The following is a 25,810-nucleotide window of genomic DNA, read 5'->3' on the forward strand; positions in this document are numbered from 1 at the left end:
CAGGGTCCCGGGTTCGATTGCCGCTTGGGTAACTGTGCAGAGTCTGCATGTTCTCCCCGTGAATGTGTGGGTTTCCTCAGGGTGCTCCGGTTTCCTCCCGTAGTACAAAGATGCGCAGGTTAAGTGGATTGGCCATGCTAAAATTGTCCCTTATTGTACAAAAAAGATTAGGTGGGGTGACTGGCTTATGGGGAGAGGACGGAGGTGTGGGCTTAGGTATCGTTCCTTTTCCAAGGGTCGGTGCAGACTCGATGGGCTAAATGACCTCCTTCTGCACTGTAAATTCTATCCTATTCTAAATACAGGATGATCAGAGAGATCTTGGGGTGCATGTCCATTAATCCCTGAAAACAGATGACTGGCAGATAAGGTGGTTAAGAAGGCATGTGGGATACTTGCTTTTATTGACTGAGGCATAGAATATAAGAGCAGGGAGGTTATGGTGGAGCTGTATAAACACTGGTGATGCCACAGCTGGAGTAATGTGTGTAATTCAGGTCACCACACTATAGGGAGGATGTGATTGTACTGGAGAGGGTGCAGAGGGGCTGGTTTAGCTCACTGGGCTAAATCGCTGGCTTTCAAAGCAGACCAAGCAGGCCAGCAGCACGGTTCGATTCCCGTACCAGCCTCCCCGGACAGGCGCCGGAATGTGGCGATTAGGGGCTTTTCACAGTAACTTCATTTGAAGACTACTCGTGACAATAAGCGATTTTCATTTTCATTTCATTTCATTTCGAGGAGATTAACCAGGATGTTTGCCTGGGCTGGAACGTTTCAGCTATGAAGAGAGGTTGGATAGGTTGGGGTTGTTTTCCTTGGAGCTGAGAAGGCTGAGGGGGACCGGATTGAGGTGTATAAAATTATGAGGGGCACAGACAGGTTGGATAGAAAATAACTTTTCCCCTTAGCGGAGAGATCAATAACCAGGCGGCAGAGATTAAAGGTAAGGGGCAGGAGGTTTAGAAGGGATGCGAGGAAAAACCTTTTTACCCAGACAGTGTTGGGAGTCTGGAACCCACTGTCTAAAAGGGTGGTAGAGGTAGGAACCCTTACAACATTTAGATAAGCACTTGATATGCCAGAGCAGACAAGGCTATGGGCCAAGTGCTGGAAAATGGGATTAGAGTAAACATGTCCTTGGTGGCCGGCATGGACACGAGGGCTGAAGGGCCTCTTTCCGTGTTGTAAAAACTCTATGACTATGATGACTCAGTTTGAATATCTAGTATAGAACACACATGCCTAATATTAGTGATTGCTCAGGCTCTCCTATACAGAATTGGGTCAGGTAGAATGCAGCAAGCAGTCAATGCCTGCTTACTCCTGCTTTTCTTACCTGGAGTTTAATCTTTCTGCAGGAAGAGAAGTGAAAGGCTGGATTGAATCAAAATATGGCATTTAAATAATTCTAAGTGAGAAAGTCTTAAGTACTTTTAAACCATTTTTATTTTGAATGATTGCATCTCCATTGTATTACTGCCTACTTGAAAAGTCAACGCAGTTGCCAAATTCAGATTAAAGGCATTAGGCGGCATTCTCCATAGCCTGACGTCGAAATTGTAATCGGCGATCGGGTGGAGATTGGATTTCCACGCTGAAATCAGGGCCGGCGCCGTTTTCACGCGGGTCCGCCATGCTCCGCCCCCTCCAAACAAGCGGCATCGTGTTTCGTGCCGTGCGTCTTTTCAATGGCGTTGGCGCATCATCAGCCGGCCCACCCACGATGCTCCGCCCCTGATGGGCTGAGTTCCCGACCACGTGGGCCACGCCTGGTCCCAGGGTCGGGAACCCGGCATGTCGGCTGCGGACGCCGCCACACTCGGCTGGGATCCACTGGCCGGGGAGGCTTCCGGGAGTTCTCGGGGACTGCTGGGGGGTGGGCTGTGGAGTAGGCATGGCGGGTTGGGACCGCTGCAACTCGTCAGCCGTGCGCAAGCGTGGCTCGGGACCCGGCCATTCTCCAGCCGTTTACGGTGCGGGAGCCAGGAGTTTCAGTCGGCGCCGGTGCTAGCCCCTCACCGGTACCAGAATCAGTGAGGGTTTAACGCCGATTTTTTTTGTCGTGAAAGACCACACATGCTCTGCTGGTGTCAGCACTTAGCCGCTGAAACGGAGAAACCAGCCCATTGTGTTTTACTATTCTGATGATTTTAAAATAATTGTTTACATTACAATGTGTGATGTAATTCTGGGACACTGACCAGTAGTCTGTGTTCAATGCATTCACAATATTAATGTGGACTCAGACACAGTAAATACAGCTGACACATACTACTGTTGCTGCAGCATGTCCAACAAACACACCTTTTTGTCTCACTTCCAAAAACTACAGCCTGAAGGCCAACTTTGCCGTCTCACACACAAACTGTGGTGGCTGCTGAACAGAAGACTGAAACTGAACTGAAATATGGCAACTTCCAATCCGAGTTTTAGGCATTTCAATACCCTGGCACTTCCATATAAAACTTTACTTCTAAAGAAAACTTTGAAACAATTGCACATGGTCCAATATGCCACACATTTGTGGTGGCTTGGCCAACAGAAGGCTGCCAATGTTCACAGCCACTTTCAAAAGCAATTATGTCTGATAAATGAAACATATACACAAACTACTGAAGTTTCACCAACTGTGTAACTTCCCAACTTTTAAATAATGTGATATATAACACGTGTATCGATATACAGAGTATTTTATCACTATTGCTCATGTTCTACAGAGTATAACAAAACATTGAGCATTTCATCATCATCACTGTTGTGAATTATCTGTGCCATGGACCAACATACCCATTTACAATACTGCTATCCTCTGCCATGTACAGCATGTTCCAATGCTCAATGTGCTTTAGGAGTATACACTATTAGTATTTATTAACATTCAATCCAGTGTTGCAAAATAGTTTTTAATCAAGATTCAATAATCTACTGAAATCTGTTCTCTTATTACTGATTAGACCAGAGGTGGGCAAACTTTTCCGTGCAAGGGCCACATTCAGAAATTCACAATTTTAAAGGGCCGCATAGTATATTAATTAATAGTCCCGGTTGTAACCAATTAGCGTGCGGCATATACCTCAGCGCTTCCCCCGGCGGCATCCTGCCTTTAGCCCTCTTTTTCTCTACTTTTCAAAAATGGCGCTTCACCCGGTTATGATTCTGGGCGCCTCATATAGAACATAGAACATAGAACAGTACAGCACAGAACAGGCCCTTCGGCCCTCGATGTTGTGCCGAGCAATGATCACCCTACTCAAGTCAACGTATCCACCCTATACCAGTAACCCAACAGGCCCCCTCCCAATTAACCTTTTTTTTTTAATTAAAAAAAAAAATTTTTTTATGACTTGATCTTGGTGGGCCGCATAAAGACCTTTGGCGGGCCGCATGCGGCCCGCGGGCCGTAGTTTGCCCACCCCTGGATTAGACATTGCTTCTATCATAGAACATAGAACAATACAGCACTCGATGTTGTGCCGAGCACTGTCCGAAACCAAGATCACGCTATCCCACTCTCTGTCATTCTGGTGTGCTCCATGTGCCTATACAATAACCGCTTGAAAATTCCTAAAGTATCTGACTCCACTATCACAGCAGGCAGTCCATTCCACACCCTAACCACTCTCTGAGTAAAGAACCTACCTCGGACATCCCTCCTATATCTCCCACCCTGAACCTTATAGTTATGCCCCCTTGTAACAGCTACATCTACCCGAGGAAATAGTCCAGTCTATCTATCCCCCTATCATCTTACAAACCTCTAAGTCGCCTCTCATCCTCCTCCGCTCCGCCCTAGCTCCCTCAATCTTTTCTCACAAGACCTACCCTCCAAACCAGGCAGCATCCTGGTAAATCTCCTTTGCACCCTTTCCAATGCTTCCACATCCTTCCTATAGTGAGGTGACCAGAACTGCTCACAATACTCCAAATGTGGTCTCACCAGGGTCATGTGTAGTTGCAGCATAACCCCACGGCTCTTAAACTCAAGCCCCCTGTTAATTAACACTAACACACTATAAGCCTTCTTCACGGCTCTATCCACTTGAGTGGCAACCTTCAGAGATCTGTGGACATGAACCCAAAGATCTCTCTGTTCCTCCACATTCCTCAGAACCCTGCCGATGACCCTGTAATCCGTATTCAAATTTTTCCGACCAAAATGAATCACCTCGGACTTATCAGGGTTAAACTCCATCTGCCACTTTTCGGCCCAGCTCTGCATCCTATCAATGTCTCTTTGCAGCCTACAACAGCCCTCCACCTCATCCACTACTCCACCAATCTTGGTGTCATCAGTAAATGTACTGACCCACCCTTCAGCCCCCTCCTCCAAGTCATTGATAAAAATCACAAATAGCAGAGGATCCAGCACTGATCCCTGTGGTTCACCGCTGGTAACTAGTCTCCAGGCTGAAAATTTTCCATCCACGACCACCCTCTGTCTTCTATGTGATAGCCAGTTACTTATCCAATTGGCCAAATTTCCCTCTATCCCACACCTCCTTACTTTCTTCATGAGCCGACCATGGGGAACCTTATCGAACGACTTACTAAAATCCATGTATACGACATCAACTGCTCTACCTTCATCTACACACTTAGTTACCTTCTCAAAGAATTCAATCAAATTTGTGAGGCAAGATTTACCCTTCACAAATCCGTGAGGTCGTTCGGTCCATCGAGCCTGCACCGGCCCTCTGAAAGAGCACTCTACTTAGGTCCACTCCCCCATCCTATCTACATAAGCTGCATCTTTCCAAATGGTCATTAATCCTGTCCTTCAGGACCTTTTCCATTAACTTACCAACCACTGAAGACTAACCGGCCTATAATTACCAGGGTCATTCCTATTCCCTTTCTTGAACAGAGGAACAACATTCGCCACTCTCCAGTCCTCTGGCACTATCCCCGTGGACAGTGAGGACCCAAAGATCAAAGCCAAAGGCTCTGCAATCTCATCCCTTGCCTCCCAAAGAATCCGAGGATATATCCCATCTGGGCCAGAGGACTTGTCAACCCTAAGGTTTTTTAAAATTGCTAATACATCCTCCATTAGAACATCTACCTCTTCCAGCCTACCCGCCTGTATCAAACTCTCATCCTCAAAAACATGGCTCCTCTCTTGGTTAACAGAAAAGTATTCATTCAATACCTCTCCTATTTCTTCGGAGTCCATGCACAAGTTCCCACTACTGTCCTTGACCGGCCCTAACCTCACCCTGGTCATTCTGTTATTTCTCACATAAGAGTAAAAAGCCTTGGGGTTTTCCTTGTTCCGACCCGCCAAGGACTTCTCATTCCCCCTCCTTGCTCTCCTAAGCCCTTTTTTAGCTCATTCCTTGCTACCTTGTAACCCTCAAGCGACCCAACTGAACCTTGTTTTCTCATCCTTACATACACTTCCTTTTTCCTCTTGACAAGACATTCAACCGCTTTTGTGAACCATGGTTCCCTCACACGGCCATTTCCTCCCTGCCTGACAGGGACATACCTATCAAGGGCATGGAGTATTTGTTCCTTGAACAAGCTCCACTTTTCATTTGTGCCTTTCCCTGATAGCTTCTGCTCCCATCTTATGCTCCCTAATTCTTGCCTAATCGCATCATAATTACCCCTCCCCCAATTATAAAGCTTGCCCTGCCATATGGCCTATCCCTCTCCATTGCAATAGTGAAAGACACCGAATTGTGGTCACTATCTCCAAAGTGCTCTCCCACAAACAAATCTAACACTTGGCCCGGTTCATTACCAAGTACCAAATCCAATGTGGCCCCACCTCTTGTCGGCCTGTCCACATATTGTGTCAGGAAACCCTCCTGCACACACTGTACAAAAACTGCCCCATCCGAACTGTTTGACCTAGAGAGGTTCCAATCAATATTTGGAAAGTTAAAGTCACCCATGACAACTACCCTGAGACCTCCACACCTATCCATGATCTGCTTTGCAATTTCTTCCTCAACATCTCTATATCACTGGCCCCTCTTCCTCATTCATGTGTTTCCCTTTCACAACAATACCTTTCCGATGTACACTGCAGACACCCAGCTCTACCACTCTCACTACCTCTCTCAACACCTTTATCGCCACGCTAGGTACAATGCTTCTCTGGCATCCAGTCTTGAATGAGTTGTTAACCATTGGGAAGGCCAAAACCCTTTGGTCTCCAACACAAATTTCTGTATTCTTGTTCACACAAATCCTACAGTGCAGAAGGAGGCCATTCGGCCCATCGAGCCTGCACCGGCCTTCTGAAAGCGCACTCTACTTAGGTCCACTCTCCCATCCTATCTACATGTATAAGAGGTCAGAATTGGAGGAGCGCAGAGATTGTTGAGGGGCTGGAGGAGGTTACAGTGATAGATAGGGACGAGTGAGGCTCTGGAGGCATTTGAACATGACAAAGGGCCTTTTATTTATTCTCATCCTCGTTACCTGACCGGCAGCCAGTGTAGGTCAATGAGCACAGGGATGATGGGTGAACGAAACTTGGTACAAGTTAGGATACAGGCAGCAGAGTTTTGGCTCAGCTGAATTAGGTTTATCATTTCATGTGAAGTTCCAGTTTCCCTTCTCCAGGCTGCATCCAGAACGGACAAACTTGCAGAGTGAGCCTGACCACATTTTCATTCATTCTATAGCTGGTGCATAGCCAAGGCTGCCTCACCTGGCGGCTGGGTCTGAGGGTCAAAGTGCATGGCAGTTTGCATCACTGGAAGGTCAGTGTTTCTGCATCAATATAAACTGCTTGTACAAAGAGCGGAACAATACTTGTACCTCACCCTAGAGTGGTCCTAAGATGCAATTAAATATTTAAAATACTGAGAATTAGCCAAAGGGTTCAGTGAATAATTGTGCTGTATACCGTCGGTCCTGTAATTAGCATCCGCCAGCTTCATTTGTATTGATTTTGCTCTTGCACAGACTTAGATATTGAGTATTGATTTCCTCCTGAAGGAAGAAAAATAAATACTGGATTTTCAAGCCACTTTGGAGTGCAGGGAAAGAATAAAAAGTCAGTTAAAAAGTGTGGAAGTTGGCTCTGATTTTTCCTACATGCCTGATGCTGCTCAAAGAACTATTTTGAGACAGGGTCTAATCAAGACCACCAGGGATCCTTTTTATATTTGCCAAGTCTGTGGTCACTACTCGAAGAGGGTTAACTCCAGACAATCTTCCCATCCTACACAGCACTACGTGCATTCCCTGAATTGTACACCCACGGGCAAAGCCACTGATTCTAAACCTCTTCAATGTGTTTGATACACTTATTCTGTGGTACTCTCACACTCACAGTGATCCAGTTAAAACAATGAAGTTGGAGAGAAGTTAAACACCCACAGTTCTCATTTGAAGAAATCAGAATTCATTAATAACCTACTAGCCTAAATTTTGCCCATGGCGGGCACACAAGGCAGGCACTTGAAGAGAACGATCACAGAACACGATATCACGCTGGCTGGTCAATAAGGTTAGGAATCAGAGTTACAGAACGCACACATCTGCCTGCACATGTTAAGGCTGGGCGATAAGATTGGAAGCCCAGGGTCCATCAAAATGTCAGACAAGCAAACATTCTGAGAATGTCAACATGGTCACGGGGTGCAGTGAGAGCATGATATAATGTTACAGGTGGAGGGTTGAGTAATGAATGGGCCTTTGCGCTTATAGAAGAGAAACCACAACCAATTCTGAACATTCAACAGCTGGAGGTGGGGTGGCCAACCATGTAATCCTCACCGACCAGGAAAGAGATACCCTGGAAACGCAGGTTGCCTCAGGTTGCAGAAAGACAGGCGTCTCGGTGGAAGGTAAGAATCCAGTGGATAGAGGCAGGACAGGCAGAGAATGCAAAGAATATAGGGTCGTCTCATACCTCATAAAAACTTAATAACACAAATCCCCAGTGTTTCAGCAATCACAAAAGCACCATGATGCCATTGATATCAATCAAACCCAGCAGCTAGCAAGGACATTGTTTCCCCCCTTCACATCAGCCATCCTCCAAAGCCAACAAGGACCACGCCCCCTCCCGTGCCCACCCCAAGACCCGCCATTAACACCAGAGGAGGTGCTGATGACAGGTGCACTCACGTCGCACCAAGCATCAGTGCAGATCTGGGCATGTTGGTGGGCAATGGTGTACTGGCACAGTTTGTAGTGCACAGTGGTGAGGGCACGTCACACTCACATGAGGAGCTGGTGGAGACAAGTGCGCCTAGGACCCCGGCATTCAGAGGACTGCTGGAGACAAGGACCACACTGAGTCTGAGGCAGATGATGAGCCTCCGAAGTCATCCAAAAGGTGGCAGACGCTGGATGTCCAGCCCGATGAACGGGGAGATCTGACAGGGGTGCCTGAGGGTCTGCATGCCATGGTCTCTGTCATTGAAGAGTTCATGTGGAGCCTGAGCACTTCACTGACCCAAAGCGCCGAGCACAATATCTCTTTCATTGAGTGGCGACTCTCATGGAGAGGCAGCTCCAGGAACGTAATGAGGCGTTCCTGAGGTTACTCTCGGAACTGCGAGCCCTCACATTGGCTCAGGAGGTCACTGCCAGTGTGAGAGATTGGTGCAGTACCTAATCTCTCTGCCAGGTGCCCATCCATCAATGGAGAGCAGGGAGGTACAGACACACCTCCCACTGGCAGACAAACTATCAGTTGGCTCCTCACGCAGCGCTCTAGACAAGGGCAGCAGCTCCTCCATCCCTCTACCAGTTACCACTCCACCCTCAGAGTCCGCAATGACTGAGGGTCGCTGTGCACACCCTCCCAGGCGGTGCCTGCTCAGGCCCCACCAGCGCAAGGTCATCAAGACCTTTTATCCCCACTTGGATGACAAATCAGCAAAATTGGATTGGGTGTCATGCACCGACATAAAATTCACACAGGCAACGTAAAATTTGTGTCACTTGGATTTTTTATCCTTTTAACTAGCTGTTTAATTGCCAGTGGGTGTACTGTCGATTCCCACTCGCGCCCATCGATCAAAATATCACATGGATGCGCCATGATGCCCAGGTGTGCGTTTTTGCATGCTTCGGGGTCAGGTGAGCGCTGTGCGTGACGTGTAAAATTCATGCCACTGTTACAAGGAAAGTCTAAACCTGCCGATACTCAGTATCACCATTTGAACAGATTGAAATTAAAATTTAAAAACCAAGAACTCGCTTCCCAACATCCCACGAACAGGAATTTACTGAAATCTTGCTAAATTTACCAAAGCTGTACATGCAGTTCTGGTACTCTACACTAATTAAATTTAAGGTTTCGGCACAGACACATTCTACTGACAAATAAAACAACCTCACTTTCACTAGCTTCAGAAATTATATCGTTACCTCATTTTATAAGTCAAACAAATTTTGAAAATTATGTGAACTTCTACAGTATCAAGATGATTAATATAAACATTTAGTAGCACTATGCCTACAAGAAAAATAAAACCACTGAGGAATCAAACTTTTTCAAATAATCTGTTCTTCAATTACACTCTTCAATTACAAGTGCCATGAATGGCTGGGGGGTGTTTGATAAATGTAAGTTCCAGAGAGACAATAGTCAAATAGCTCTGTCAGAAATTAAACATTATTGGTCCTGTAGGACTGTCCAAAAGGACCTAAGTGTGTGCGTCACTTCAATGCAAATAGCAGGAGGCACTTAAGGAAACGTGATAAATATCAATCCAGGAATGCAATTTAGAGAAAATCTGTTATTAAAGTTAGTCATTCTTTACCCATTTCACGCATGTGTGAAAACTGTATAGACACAAAAGCATGTGTGAATGCTGGAAACACCAGGCTGTAATACTAGTGTAACCATCTAATATATTGTCAGACATGTAACTCAACACCATTGAAAACCGTTTTTAAAAAGCTCAGCGTAGACAGTGACATTTTTCACAACACAACTGCATTGTAAAACTCAAATTAAGTTATTCGGGAAACATAAAATCCCCTTGAGTCAATGATTCTCACACTTCCTAACTCTGGACAGGAGTTTGAAGGCATACGGATTTAATTAAAACACAAAAATGAAAGCCTTTCAAAAGATAATGATCTATCTGCCCAAGTGTCTGGGATAAAAGCTGCACCTCAGCATGTCTCTCACTCTCATTGAATCTGTGCTGCCTTTCACACAAGATTTCAACAGGAGAAGCAACCAGATAACAGGGAGGAAGGGGCAAGATTTCTGTTGTATTAAAAGCGACAATCCAGACACAAAATGTTGGCAGAAGGCACTGACTGAGGCAGTCCTGTTCCCCAGACCAGAGTGACAGACAGCAAAGAAATGCATCTGTGAAATTGGACCAGAAACAGACAGTGAGCTAGAATGGCAGAATGAAACACAGTATACAAGAGAAACAGAGAAAAACAGAGGCAAATGGGGACAGAAACACAGTTCAAAAGTATAGATAAGGCCACAACATGCAGTCTTCCTGACCCTAGTACCTGTAATAATTGAGGCCAGAGAGACAGATGGGGACAGAAACAGTGTAACAGAACCATCGAGAAGAATAGTAAAATACAGACACTGGACAGGGAGAGAAGTAGGTGAGGGCAGAAAGAGTGGGGACAACAGAAATGGACAGACACAGAGATACACAAAAACACAGAATGTGAGCCAAAATTGCAATCGGATACACACACAAAAACATGCTCCAGTGAAATCCCTGCACATTTCACAGCAGAGTAATCAAGACAAAAACTGACACAAAGGCAAAGAAATCGCAAGAGGTAACTTCGTCAATCATAGAATTTACAGTGCAGGAGGCCATTCGACCCATCAAGTCTGCACCGGTTCTTGGAAAGAGCACCCTATCCAAACCCACACTTCCACCCTATCCCTGTAACCCAGCAACCCACCCAACACTAAGGGCAATTTTGGACACTAAGAGCAGTTTAGCATGGCCAATCCACCTAACCTGCACATCTTTGGACTGTGGGAGGAAACCGGAGCACCCGGAGGAAACCCACGCAGACACGGGGAGAACTGCAGACTCCGCACAGACAGTGACCCAAGAGGGAATCGAACCTGGGACCCTAGCACTGTGAAGCAATTGTGCTAACCACTATGCTACCATTACAAAGATTCAAGAGGAAACAAGATGGGGAGGTTTAGGGAAGGAATTTACTGAGCTTCATAGAGTCTCGACATCTGAAAACAAGGCCTCAACACATGGGGTGAAAGAAGTGCATGAGGAGCGACATGAAGGCCCACAGAGCTCTCAAAGGGTTATCGGGTTGGAAGAAGTTACAGAGATCAAGGAAGAAGTTACAGAGATCAAGAGTAAGGTCATGGAGCAATTTGAAGATAAGTTTGAGAGTTTTTAAATTGAGCCAGTGATAGCCAATGAGCAGAGAGATGATGGTTGAACAGAATTTAGTGCAGCTTTGCAAAATGGCGGATGGGCTCATGTTTATGGTGGACAGAAAATGGAAGGTTGGTCAGGAAAAGATTTGAATGGTCAAATCTGGAGGGTAAAAAAGCACCAATGAAGGTTTTAGCTGAGACAGTATCAGAGCGAGAGAATAAGAGAGGTGGAAGTAGGTAATAATAATCTTTATTGTCACAAGTAGGCTGACATGAACACAGCAATGAAGTTACTGTGAAAAGCCCCTAGTCACCACATTCCGGCACCTGTTCGGGTCACAGAGGGAGAATTCAGAATGTCCAATTCACCTCACAGCACGTCTTTCAGGACTGTGGGAGGAAACCGGAGCACCCGGAGGAAACCCACGCAGACACGGGGAGAATGTGCAGACTCCGCACAGACAGTGACCCAAGCCGGGAATCGAGCCTAGGATCCTGGCGCTGTGAAGCAACAGTGCTAGCCACTGTGTTACCGTGCCGCCAGTGGTCTTTGTGATAAAGATAATGTGTAATTGGAAGCTCAGCTCATGGGCAACCCGGTTGCAAATGGTCCGGTTCCGCCGGAGACAGTGAGGGAACAGAGTTTCAGGCCGGGATTGAAGTTTTCATTGGAAACAGTTGGGGCCATCAGACCATCATTCTGTAACAGAGGTAGTGGAGGGGTTAGTGAGGTAGAACGGAGTCATCATAACACATGGAGAACTGATATCATGCTTTTGGATGATATCACTGAGGAGCAGTATGAAGATGAAAAATAGAAGAGGGGCCAAGAAAAATCGTCAAGAAACACCAGAGGTAATGCGACAGGAGTGAGAAAAGGAACAATTGCAGGAGGTACTTTGCTGTGAATGGACAAGTAAAAGAGAAACCAGAAATGGGCAGAGAGAGACAGAGAGAGACTAAATCAAGCAGCGAGAGAGGAGGGAGAGAAAGACGCTTCCAAACAGAGAAATGCAATGAAAGTGGAAAGGATTAAGGCAGAATGGTACTGCAGACAAGGTTGTTAATAAAGCATATGGAATACTTTCCTTCATTTTACTTTCCCGTAACAGCCTCCCTGAACAGGTGCCGGAATGTGGCGACTAGGGGCTTTTCACAGTAACGTCATTTTGAAGCCTACTCTGTGACAATAAGCGATTTTCATTTCATTCATTTTCATTGGCAGAGGTATAGAATATAAAGTAGGGATATAATGATGGAATTGTGTAAGACACTGGTAAGGCCACATTACAAGACGGAGGTAAAAGCTTTGGAGAGAATGCAGAGAGGAGGTTTACAGAAATGTTGCCAGGGTTTAAAGTGTAGCTATGAGGGGAAATTGGATAGGTTGGGGTTATTTTCTTTGGAATAAATAAGGCTGAGGGGTGACTGAATTGATGTACAAACTTATGAGGGGAAGAGATAGGGTGGACAGGATAAAATTGTCTCCTCTGGTGGAGAATCCTAGAACCATGAGGCAGAGATTGAGGATAAGGGACTGGATTCTCTGACCCCCCCGGGCCGGGTTGGAGAATCGCCGGATGTTGGCGTGAATCCCGCCCCCGCCGTCCTCCCAATTCTCCCACGCCCCAAAAACCGGCCCGGCGTGAGTCGCGCCACCCACCTCAGAGAATGGCGGGGTCCGACGCGACTCAATGGGCGCCAGGGCCGCGATGGGCTGAAGTCCTGCCCGTCTGCAGCCGGTCCCGCCAGCGTAAATCAGAGTAGGTCCCTTACCGTTGGGATCTGGCAGCGCGGGCGGGCACCGGGGTTCCTGGGTGGTCGCGGGGTGATCTGGCCCTGGGAGGTGCCCCCACGGTGGCCTGGCCCGCAATCGGGGCCCACTGATCCGCGGGCGGGCCTGTACCCTGGGGGCACTCTATTACTCATCGGCCGCTGTGGTCCTCCGCGATGGCCGATGCGGAGATGAATCCTCCCGCGCATGCGCGGGGATGACGCCAGCACTTGGTGACGCTCCTGCGCATGCGCTGACTCGCGCCGGCCGGCGGAGGCCCTTTGCCGCCGGTTAGCATGGCGCCAAGCCCCTATCCCGCCGGCTGGCGGGGCGCCAACCACTCCGGCACGGGCCTAGCCCCTGAAGGTGCGGAGGATTCCGCACCTTTGGGGTGGCCCGATGCTGGAGTAGTTCACGCCACTCCATCCCGCCGGGACCCCACGCCCCGCCAGGTATGGGAGAATCCCACCCAAGAGGCAAAAGTTGTAGAGGGAACGTGAGGAACAACATTTTTACGCAGAGGGTAATGGGAGTCTGGAATTTGCTGCCTGAGTTGGTGGTGGAAGCAGAGACCCTAAACTCTTTTAAAAAGTACCTGGATCTGCGCATTAAGTGCTGTAAGCTCCAGGGCAAAAGGCTGGGTGCAGGAAGGTGGGATTAAAAAGGGCACCTGGGTATCCTCGGGATTGCACGGATTAGATGGGCTGAATGTCCTCCTTCTGTAACCTTTCTATGCTTTCCATGGTTTTAAGATACAAAGTCAAAGATAGAAATACAGAGAGAACTATAGGTCAGAAATACCCGTGTAATCAAAGGACAAAAAACAGAATGAGACAGAAAGATCAGCCACACTTTGAACCATACCCACGTGGTGGAAACAAGCCCAGTTTACACTTCACACACTGTTGTTCCCGACTAGGAGAACAGTAGAGTAATGCTGAAACAGGCAGAAAACATATTGCCATCAGCTTCCCTCTGGACTGGTCAGGTTACAATGAACCTTTCCCCCCACCCCATAGCTCAAATGCACATAGTAACAAAAAGGCTTGGAGCAAAACTGAACAAAAGATGGCTAACCAGGCACAAAGATAAATAAACAAATATACAAAGAATGACACACAGATAAACAGTGCGCCATTTATACAGAGAGACTAATGCTGAGTATGATTTAATAACTCAAATATCATGTAAAGATGAGGAACAGCAACATTAACAACAACCTTCATTTACGCAGCATCTCTAACAGGGGGAGACATCCCAAGATACTTCACAAGGGCATTATCAAACACAATGTGACGCTGTGCCACCGAGGGAGGTATTAGGGAAGGTGACCAACCAAAAGCTTGATCAAAGAGGTAGATTTTAAAGAGACTCTTAAAACTAGACTGAGGGATGGATCTCATCTGTGTGACAGGGAGAGACAGGGAGAGACACGCAGTGACGGGGAGAGACACAGAGAGTGACAGGGAGAGACAGGGAGAGGCACGCAGTGACGGGGAGAGACACACAGTGACGGGGGAGAGACACGCGGCAGCACGGGAGCATAGTGGTTAGCACAATTGCTTCACAGCTCCAGGGACCCAGGATTGATTCCGGCTTGGGTCACTGTCTGTGTGGAGTCTGCACGTTCTCCCCGTGTGTGCGTGGGGTTCCTCCGGGTGCTCCGGTTTCCTCCCACAGTCACAAAGATGTGCAGGTTAGGTGGATTGGCCATGATAAATTGCCCTTAGTGTCCAAAATTGCCCTTAGTATTGGGTGGGGTTACTGGGTTATTGGGATAGGGTGGAGGTGTTGACCTTGGGTAGGGTGCTCTTTCCAGGAGCCGGTGCAGACTCGATGGGCCAAAAGGCCTCCTTCTGCACTGTAAATTCTATGATGATTTCTATGATGACACACAGCGTGGCAGGGAGAGTCAGGGAGAGACACGCAGTGACGGGGGAGAGGGACACAGCGTGACAAGGAGAGTCACAGAGTGACAGGGAGAGAGACACAGAGTGACGGGGAGAGAGACACACAGAGTGACAGAGAGACACACAGAGAGACAGGAAGAGACACAGAGTGACAGGGATACACACAGAGTGACAGGGAGAGAGACACAGAGTGACAGGGAGAGTCACACAGAGTGACAGGGAGAGACACACAGCGTGACAGGGATACACACAGAGTGACAGGGAGAGACACACAGCGTGACAGGGATACACACAGAGTGACAGGGAGAGTCACACAGAGTGACAGGGAGAGACACACAGCGTGACAGGGATACACACAGAGTGACAGGGAGAGACACACAGAGTGACGGAGAGACACAGAGTGACAGGGAGAGTCACACAGCGTGACAGGGATACACACAGAGTGACAGGGAGAGACACACAGCGTGACAGGGATACACAGAGAGTGACAGGGAGAGTCACACAGAGTGACAGGGAGAGACACACAGAGTGACAGGGATACACACAGAGTGACAGGGAGAGACACAGAGTGACAGGGATACACACAGAGTGACAGGGAGAGACACAGAGTGACAGGGAGAGACACAGAGTGACAGGGAGAGACACAGAGTGACAGGGAGAGACACACAGAGTGACAGGGAGAGAGACACACAGAGTGACAGGGAGAGTCACACAGAGTGACAGGGAGAGACACACAGCGTGACAGGGAGAGTCACACAGAGTGACAGGGAGAGAGACACAGAGTGACAGGGAGAGACACACAGCGTGACAGGGAGAGACACAGAGTGACAGGGAGAGACACAGAGTGACAGGGAGAGACACACAGAGTGACAGGGAGAGACACACAGAGTGACAGGGAGAGACACAGAGTGACGGAGAGACACACAGAGTGACAGAGAGAGAGACACAGAGTGACAGGGAGAGACACAGAGTGACAGGGAGAGACACAGAGTGACAGGGAGAGACACACAGAGTGACAGGGAGAGACACAGAGTGACGGAGAGACACAGAGTGACAGGGAGAGACACACAGAGTGACAGGGAGAGAGACAGAGTGACAGAGAGAGACACACAGAGTGACAGGGAGACACACAGAGTGACAGGGAGACACACAGAGTGACAGGGAGAGACACACAGAGTGACAGGGAGAGAGACACAGAGTGACAGGGAGAGACACACAGCGTGACAGGGAGAGACACAGAGTGACGGAGAGACACAGAGTGACAGGGATACACACAGAGTGACAGGGAGAGACACACAGAGTGACAGGGATACACACAGAGTGACAGGGAGAGACACAGAGTGACAGGGAGAGAGACACACAGAGTGACAGGGAGAGAGACACACAGAGTGACAGGGATACACACAGAGTGACAGGGAGAGACACAGAGTGACAGGGAGAGAGACACACAGAGTGACAGGGAGAGAGACACACAGAGTGACAGGGAGAGACACAGAGTGACAGGGAGAGACACAGAGTGACAGGGAGAGACACACAGTGACAGGGAGAGACACACAGAGTGACGGAGAGACACACAGAGTGACAGGGAGAGAGACACAGAGTGACAGGGAGACACACAGAGTGACAGGGAGAGAGACACACAGAGTGACAGGGAGAGACACAGAGTGACAGGGAGAGACACAGAGTGACAGGGAGAGACACACAGTGACAGGGAGAGACACACAGAGTGACGGAGAGACACACAGCGTGACAGGGAGAGACACACAGAGTGACAGGGAGACACAGAGTGACAGGGAGAGAGACACACAGAGTGACGGAGAGATACACAGAGTGACAGGGAGAGACACAGAGTGACAGGGAGAGACACAGAGTGACAGGGAGAGAGACACAGAGTGACAGGGAGAGACACAGAGTGACAGGGAGAGAGACAGAGTGACAGGGAGAGAGACACAGAGTGACAGGGAGAGACACACAGAGTGACAGGGATACACACAGAGTGACAGGGAGAGACACACAGAGTGACGGAGAGACACACAGAGTGACAGGGATACACACACAGAGTGACAGGGAGAGAGACACACAGAGTGACGGAGAGACACACAGCGTGACAGGGATACACACAGAGTGACGGAGAGACACAGAGTGACAGGGATACACACAGAGTGACAGGGATACACACAGAGTGACAGGGAGACACACACAGAGTGACAGGGATACACACAGAGTGACAGGGAGACACACACAGAGTGACAGGGAGAGAGACACAGAGTGACAGGGAGAGACACACAGAGTGACAGGGAGAGACACAGAGTGACAGGGAGACACACAGAGTGACAGGGAGACACACAGAGTGACAGGGAGAGACACAGAGTGACAGGGAGACACACAGAGTGACAGGGATACACACAGAGTGACAGGGAGACACACACAGAGTGACAGGGAGAGAGACACAGAGTGACAGGGAGAGACACACAGAGTGACAGGGAGAGACACAGAGTGACAGGGAGACACACAGAGTGACAGGGAGACACACAGAGTGACAGGGAGAGACACAGAGTGACAGGGAGAGACACACAGAGTGACAGGGAGAGACGCAGAGTGACAGGGAGAGAGACACAGAGTGACAGGGAGAGACACACAGAGTGACAGGGAGAGAGACACAGAGTGACAGGGAGAGACACACAGAGTGACAGGGATACACACAGAGTGACAGGGAGAGAGACACAGAGTGACAGGGAGAGACGCAGAGTGACAGGGAGAGACACAGAGTGACAGGGAGAGACACAGAGTGACAGGGAGAGTCACACAGAGTGACAGGGAGAGAGACACAGAGTGACAGGGAGAGACACAGAGTGACAGGGAGAGACACAGAGTGACAGGGAGAGACACACAGAGTGACAGGGAGAGACACACAGAGTGACAGGGAGAGACACAGAGTGACAGGGAGAGACACACAGAGTGACAGGGAGAGACACACAGAGTGACAGGGAGAGACACACAGAGTGACAGGGAGAGACACACAGAGTGACAGGGAGAGACACACAGAGTGACAGGGAGAGACACACAGAGTGACAGGGATACACACAGAGTGACAGGGAGAGACGCAGAGTGACAGGGAGAGACGCAGAGTGACAGGGAGAGACACACAGAGTGACAGGGAGAGACGCAGAGTGACAGGGAGAGACACAGAGTGACAGGGAGAGACACAGAGTGACAGGGAGAGTCACACAGAGTGACAGGGAGAGACACACAGTGACAGGGAGAGACACACAGAGTGACAGGGATACACACAGAGTGACAGGGATACACACAGAGTGACAGGGATACACACAGAGTGACAGGGATACACACAGAGTGACAGGGATACACACAGAGTGACAGGGAGAGACACAGAGTGACAGGGAGAGACACAGAGTGACAGGGAGAGTCACACAGAGTGACAGGGAGAGACACAGAGTGACAGGGAGAGACACAGAGTGACAGGGAGAGACACAGAGTGACAGGGAGAGACACAGAGAGTGACAGGGAGAGACACAGAGTGACAGGGAGAGACACAGAGTGACAGGGAGAGACACAGAGTGACAGGGAGAGACACAGAGTGACAGGGAGAGTCACAGAGTGACAGGGAGAGACACAGAGTGACAGGGAGAGTCACACAGTGACAGGGAGAGACACACAGAGTGACAGGGAGAGACACACAGAGTGACAGGGAGAGTCACACAGTGACAGGGAGAGAGACACAGAGTGACAGGGAGAGACACACAGAGTGACAGGGATACACACAGAGTGACAGGGATACACACAGAGTGACAGGGATACACACAGAGTGACAGGGATACACACAGAGTGACAGGGATACACACAGAGTGACAGGGAGAGACACAGAGTGACAGGGAGAGACACACAGAGTGACAGGGATACACACAGAGTGACAGGGATACACACAGAGTGACAGGGATACACACAGAGTGACAGGGATACACACAGAGTGACAGGGAGAGTCACACAGAGTGACAGGGATACACACAGAGTGACAGGGATACACACAGAGTGACAGGGAGAGACACAGAGTGACAGGGAGAGACACAGAGTGACAGGGAGAGACGCAGAGTGACAGGGAGACACACAGAGTGACAGGGAGAGACACACAGAGTGACAGGGAGAGTCACACAGAGTGACAGGGAGAGACACAGAGTGACAGGGAGAGACACAGAGTGACAGGGAGAGACACAGAGTGACAGGGAGAGACACACAGAGTGACAGGGAGAGACACACAGAGTGACAGGGAGAGACACACAGAGTGACAGGGAGAGACACACAGAGTGACAGGGAGAGACACACAGAGTGACAGGGAGAGACACACAGAGTGACAGGGAGAGACACACAGAGTGACAGAGAGAGATACACACAGAGTGACAGGGATACACACAGAGTGACAGGGAGAGAGACACAGAGTGACAGGGAGAGACACACAGAGTGACAGGGATACACACAGAGTGACGGAGAGACACACAGTGACGGAGAGACACACAAAGGGACAGAGACACACACAGTGACGGAGAGACACACAGAGGGACAGAGACACACACAGTGACGGAGAGAGATGCACAGAGAGAGAGAGACGGAGGAAGAGGGATGCAGATGACAGGAAGGAGATGCGCGCAGAGTAACAGTCTTACGAGGAAAGGTTGAGGGTACTAGGCCTTTTCTCATTAGAACGGAGAAGGATGAGGGGCGATTTGATAGAGGTTTATAAGATGATCAGGTGAATAGATAGAGTAGACAGTCAGAGACTTTTCCCCCGGGTGGAACAAACCATTACAAAGGGACATAAATGCAAGGGGCGCGATTCTCCGCTGCCCATGACGGGTCGGAGAATAGCGGGAATGCGTCCCCGACATTTTTCACGCCCTCCCGCAATTCTCCCCCCCCCTCTCCCCCCCCCCACCCACGGCCGCCCCACGGCCCGAATCGCTGCTGGCAGAGTGCCCAGGCCTTTACGACCGTTTTGTACGGCAGGAAACACACCTGCTTGCTGCCGTCGTACAAACGGCCGCAACATGCCCATTCTGGGCATCCAGGGCCCCGATTGGCAAGGCCATACCACGGTCGTGCCAAGGGGGGCATGGGCCCACCGATCGCGGGCAGTGCATCCGTAACGGACGCACTCTTTCTCCCTCCGCCGCCCCGCTAGATCAGTCCGCGGGGCGGTCGAGGGAGATGACGGCCCCACGCATGCGCGGCTGACTTCATCGTGCGCGTCAGCCGGCGTGACGCTTGGCGCGCGGACTTAGCGACGGTCGCTAAGTCTGCGATGCCGTGCTTCACGGGGCCCCGCTCCTAGCCCCGCCCGGGGGGGAGAATCGGGTCCGGGAGGGGGCGTGGAAGCTGCCGTGAAACACGGCCAGTTTCACGGCAGCCTTTACGATTCGCCGCATTTGCGGAGAATCGCACCCAAGGTAAATGGTGGAAGATATGGGGGGATGTCAGAGGTAGGTTCTTTACCCAGAGAGTAGTGGGGGCATGGAATGCACTGCCTGTGGAAGTAGTTGAGTCGGAAACGTTAGGGACCTTCAAACGGCTATTGGATAGGTACATGGATTAGGGTAGAATAATGGAGTGTAGGTTAATTTCTTCTTAAGGGCAGCACGGTAGCATTGTGGATAGCACAATTGTTTCACAGCTCCAGGGTCCCAGGTTCGATTTCGACTTGGGTCACTGTCTGTGTGGAGTCTGCACGTCCTCCCCGTGTGTGCGTGGGTTTCCTCCGGGTTCTCCGGTTTCCTCCCACAGTCCAAAGATGTGCAGGTTGGGTGGATTGGCCATGATAAATTGCCCTTAGTGTCCAAAATTCTATGATTAACCTCGGACAAAAGTTCGGCACAACATCGTGGGCCAAAGGGCCTGTTCTGTGCTGTATTTCTCTATAACAGTAGCGTGAGAGACAGAGGGAGTGACGCAGATTGACAGGAGAGAGAGACACACAGAGGAAGAGTGAGACAGAGAGGGAGAGTGAGAGACAGAGGGAGATTCAGAAAGACAGTGAGAGACAGAGAGAGGGAGACAGAGAGAGGGAGACAGAGAGAGGGAGACAGAGAGGGAGACAGAGAGAGGGACGTAGAGAGGGAGACAGAGAGAGAGAGAGAGAGAGAGAGAGAGAGAGACATAGAGAGGGAGACAGAGAGGGTCAGAGAGAGGGAGACAGAGAGGGAGAGAGAGAGAGATACATAGAGAGGGAGCAGAGAGGGAGAGACAGAGGGAGAGACAGACAGTCAGACTGAGAGAGACAGAGAGGGAGTGACAGAGAGATAGCGAGTGACACAGACAGAATCTAGCTGTCAGTAAGAGGGAGAGAGACAGAGAAAGATCCAGAAAGACAAAGAGAGATAATCTAGCTGTCAGTGAGAGAGATTGGCAGTGGGCTGAGTGACAGAGAATGAGAGACACAAAGAGAGAGACAGAGAGAGACAAAGAGAGAGACAGAGAGAGAGACGGGCAGAGAGACAGACAGAGAGAGACAGAGAGAGAGAGAGAGACGGAGAGACAGAGCGAGAGAGAGACAAAAAGACAGAGAGAGAGAGAATCTAGCTATCAGTGAGAGAGATTGGCAGTGGGCTGAGTGACAGAGAGACAGAGACACAGAGAGAGACAGAGAGCGAGAGACAGAGAGAGAGACAGAGAGAGAGACAGAGAGAGAGACAGAGAGGGTCCGAGAGAGAGACGAAGAGAGAGACAGAGAGAGGGTCCGAGAGAGAGACAGAGAGAGAGACAGAGAGAGAGACAGAGAGAGAGACAGAGAGAGAGAGAGATAGAGAGAGAGAGACAAAGAGAGAGAGAGACAAAGAGAGAGAGACAGAGAGAGAGACAGAGAGAGAGAGAGACAGAGAGAGAGAGAGTGAGAGTCAGAGAGACAGAGAGAGACAGAGAGAGGGTCCGAGAGAGAGACAAAGAGAGAGACAGAGAGAGAGACAGAGAGAGAGACAGAGAGAGAGACAGGGAGAGAGACAGAGAGAGAGACAGAGAGAGACAGAGAGAGAGAGACAAAGAGAGAGTGAGAGTCAGAGAGAGACAGAGAGAGAGAGAGAGTGAGATTCAGAGAGACAGAGAGAGACAGAGAGAGGGTCCGAGAGAGAGACAAAGAGAGAGACAGAGAGAGAGACAGGGAGAGAGACAGAGAGAGAGACAGAGAGAGACAGAGAGAGAGACAGAGAGAGAGACAGAGAGAGACAGACAAAGAGAGAGTGAGAGTCAGAGAGAGAGAGAGAGTGAGAATCAGAGAGACAGAGAGAGCGGCAGAGACAGAGAATGAATGGCCAAGACACAGAGAGAGATAGAAACAGAGAGTGAGAGTCAGAGAGAGACAGAGAGAAATGCAGAGAGACAGAGTGAGAGTCAGAGAGAGACCGAGACAGAGAGAGATAGAGAGTGAGAGTCAGAGAGAGACAGAGAGAGAGAAAGAAACAGAGGCACAGAGAGAGATAGCGACACAGAGAGAGAGAAAGAGAGAGAGAGTCAGAGAGAGAGACAGAGAGAGAGACAGAGAATGAGTGGCCAAGACGGAGAGAGACAGAGAGTGAGAGTCAGAGAGAGACAGAGAAAGAGAGAGATACAGAGAGAGAGACAGAGAGAAGAGAGAGAGAGAGAGACAAAAGAGAAAGAGAGAAAGACAGAGAAAGAGAGAAAGGGAGACAGAGAGAGAGACAGAGAGAGACAGAGAGAAGAGAGAGAGAGAGAGACAAAAGAGAAAGAGAGAAAGACAGAGAAAGAGAGAAAGCGAGACAGAGAGAGAGACAGAGAGAGACAGAGAGGGAGACAGAGAGAGACAGAAAGACAGAGAGAGAGAATCTAGCTGTCAGTGCGAGGTAGATTGGCAGTGGGCTGAGTGACAGAGAGACAGAGAAAGAGTGAGTCAGAGAGAGAGAGAGAGACCGAGACAGAGAGAGTAAGTCAGAGAGAGAAAGATAGAGACAGAGAGACAGACAGAGACAGAGTCAGAGAGAGAGACCGAGAGAGTCAGAGAGAGAGAGAGAGACAGAGACAGAGAGAGCGAGACAGAGAGAGAGAGAGACAGAGAGAGTCAGAGAGAGAGAGAGTCAGTGAGAGAGACAGAGAGAGTCAGAGAGAGAGAGAGACAGAGACAGTCAGAGAGAGAAAGAGAGAGTCAAAGAGAGACAGACAGAGAGAGTCAGAGAGAGAGAGAGAGTCAGAGAGAGAGACAGAGACAGACAGAGAGAGAGACAGAGAGAGTCAGAGAGAGAGAGAGAGACAGAGACAGAGTCAGAGGGTCACAGAGGGAGACAGCGAGTCAGAGGCAGAGAGAGAGAGAGACAGAAAGGGTCAGAGAGAGAATCGCGCTGTCTGTGTGAGGGAGATTGCCAGTGTGCTGAGTGACAGAGAGAGAGAGAGACAGAGAGCGACACACAGAGAGAGCGACAGACAGAGAGAGAGCGACAGACAGAGAGAGAGAGACAGAGAATGAGAGAGAGAGACAGACAGAGAGAGACAGAGAATGAGACAGAGAGAGAGAGAGAGACAGAGAGAGTGAGAGACAGAGTGACAGAGAGCGAGAGACAGTGAGAGACAGAGAGAGCGAGAGACAGAGAGAGAGAGAGAGAGAGACAGAGACAGAGACAGAGAGCGACAGACAGAGAGAGCGAGAGAGAGAGAGAGACAGAGAGAGAGAGAGAGACAGAGAGGGAGAGAGAGACAGAGAGCGACAGACAAAGAGAGAGACAGAGAGAGCGAGAGACAAAGAGAGAGAGACAAAGAGAGAGAGACAGAGAGTCAGAGAGAATCTATCTGTCAGTGAGAGGGAGAGATTGCCAGTGTGCTGAGTGACAGAGAGAGAGAGAGGCAGAGAGCGACAGACAGAGAGAGAGACAAAGAGAGAGAGACAGAAATGAAAAATGAAAATGAAAATCACTTATTGTCACAAGTAGGCTTCAATGAAGTTACTGTGAAAAGCCCTTAGTCGCCACATTCCGGCGCCTATTCGGGGAGGCTGGTACGGGAATCGAACAGTGCTGCTGGCACTGCTTTCAAAGCCAGCGATTTAGCCCAGTGTGCTAAACCAGCCCCTGAGACAGAGAGAGAGAGAGAGAGACAGAGACAGAGAGAGAGAGACAGAGAGAGAGAGACAGAGAGAGAGACAGAGAGAGAGACAGACAGAGAGACAGACAGTGAGAGAGACAGAGAGAGAGAGACAGACAGACTCAGAGAGAGAGACCGACAGAGAGAATCTATCTGTCAGTGAGAGGGAGAGATTGCCAGTGTGCTGAGTGACAGAGAGAGAGACAGAGAGAGAGAGAGAGAGAGAGACAGAGAGAGAGAGAAACAGAGAGAGAGAGAGAGACAGAGACAGAGAGAGAGAGAGAGACAGACTCAGAGAGAGACAGAGAGAGACAGAGAGAGAGACAGAGAGAGACAGAGACCAGAGAGAGAGACAGAGAGAGTCAGAGAGAGAGAAAGTCAGAGAGAGAGACAGAGAGAGAGACAGAGAGAGTCAGAGAGAGAGAGAGACAGAGACAGTCAGAGAGAGAAAGAGAGAGTCAAAGAGAGACAGACAGAGAGAGTCAGAGAGAGAGAGAGAGTCAGAGAGAGAGACAGAGACAGACAGAGAGAGAGACAGAGAGAGTCAGAGAGAGAGAGAGAGACAGAGACAGAGGGTCACAGAGGGAGACAGCGAGTCAGAGACAGAGAGAGAGAGAGACAGAAAGGGTCAGAGAGAGAATCGCGCTGTCTGTGTGAGGGAGATTGCCAGTGTGCTGAGTGACAGAGAGAGAGAGAGACAGAGAGCGACACACAGAGAGAGCGACAGACAGAGAGAGAGCGACAGACAGAGAGAGAGAGACAGAGAATGAGAGAGAGAGACAGACAGAGAGAGACAGAGAATGAGACAGAGAGAGAGAGACAGACAGAGAGAGTGAGAGACAGAGTGACAGAGAGCGAGAGACAGTGAGAGACAGAGAGAGCGAGAGACAGAGAGAGAGAGAGAGAGAGAGAGAGACAGAGACAGAGACAGAGAGCGACAGACAGAGAGAGCGAGAGAGAGAGAGAGACAGAGAGAGAGAGAGAGACAGAGAGGGAGAGAGAGACAGAGAGCGACAGACAAAGAGAGAGACAGAGAGAGCGAGAGACAAAGAGAGAGAGACAGAGAGTCAGACAGAGAGTCAGAGAGAATCTATCTGTCAGTGAGAGGGAGAGATTGCCAGTGTGCTGAGTGACAGAGAGAGAGAGAGGCAGAGAGCGACAGACAGAGAGAGAGACAGAGAGAGAGAGACAGAAATGAAAAATGAAAATGAAAATCACTTATTGTCACAAGTAGGCTTCAATGAAGTTACTGTGAAAAGCCCTTAGTCGCCACATTCCGGCGCCTATTCGGGGAGGCTGGTACAGGAATCGAACAGTGCTGCTGGCACTGCTTTCAAAGCCAGCGATTTAGCCCAGTGTGCTAAACCAGCCCCTGAGACAGAGAGAGAGAGAGAGAGAGACAGAGACAGAGAGACAGACAGAGAGAGAGAGACAGACAGACTCAGAGAGAGAGACAGACAGAGAGAATCTATCTGTCAGTGAGAGGGAGAGATTGCCAGTGTGCTGAGTGACAGAGAGAGAGACAGAGAGAGAGAGAGAGAGAGAGAGACAGAGAGAGAGACAGACTCAGAGAGAGACAGAGAGAGACAGAGAGAGAGACAGAGAGAGACAGAGACCAGAGAGAGAGACAGAGAGACAGACTCAGAGAGAGAGAGACAGAGAGAATCTATCTGTCAGTGAGAGGGAGAGATTGCCAGTGTGCTGAGTGACAGAGAGGAG

The sequence above is a fragment of the Scyliorhinus canicula genome, chromosome 6 (genome assembly GCF_902713615.1).
Source record: "Scyliorhinus canicula chromosome 6, sScyCan1.1, whole genome shotgun sequence".
In the NCBI taxonomy this organism is placed as follows: Eukaryota; Metazoa; Chordata; class Chondrichthyes; order Carcharhiniformes; family Scyliorhinidae; genus Scyliorhinus; species Scyliorhinus canicula.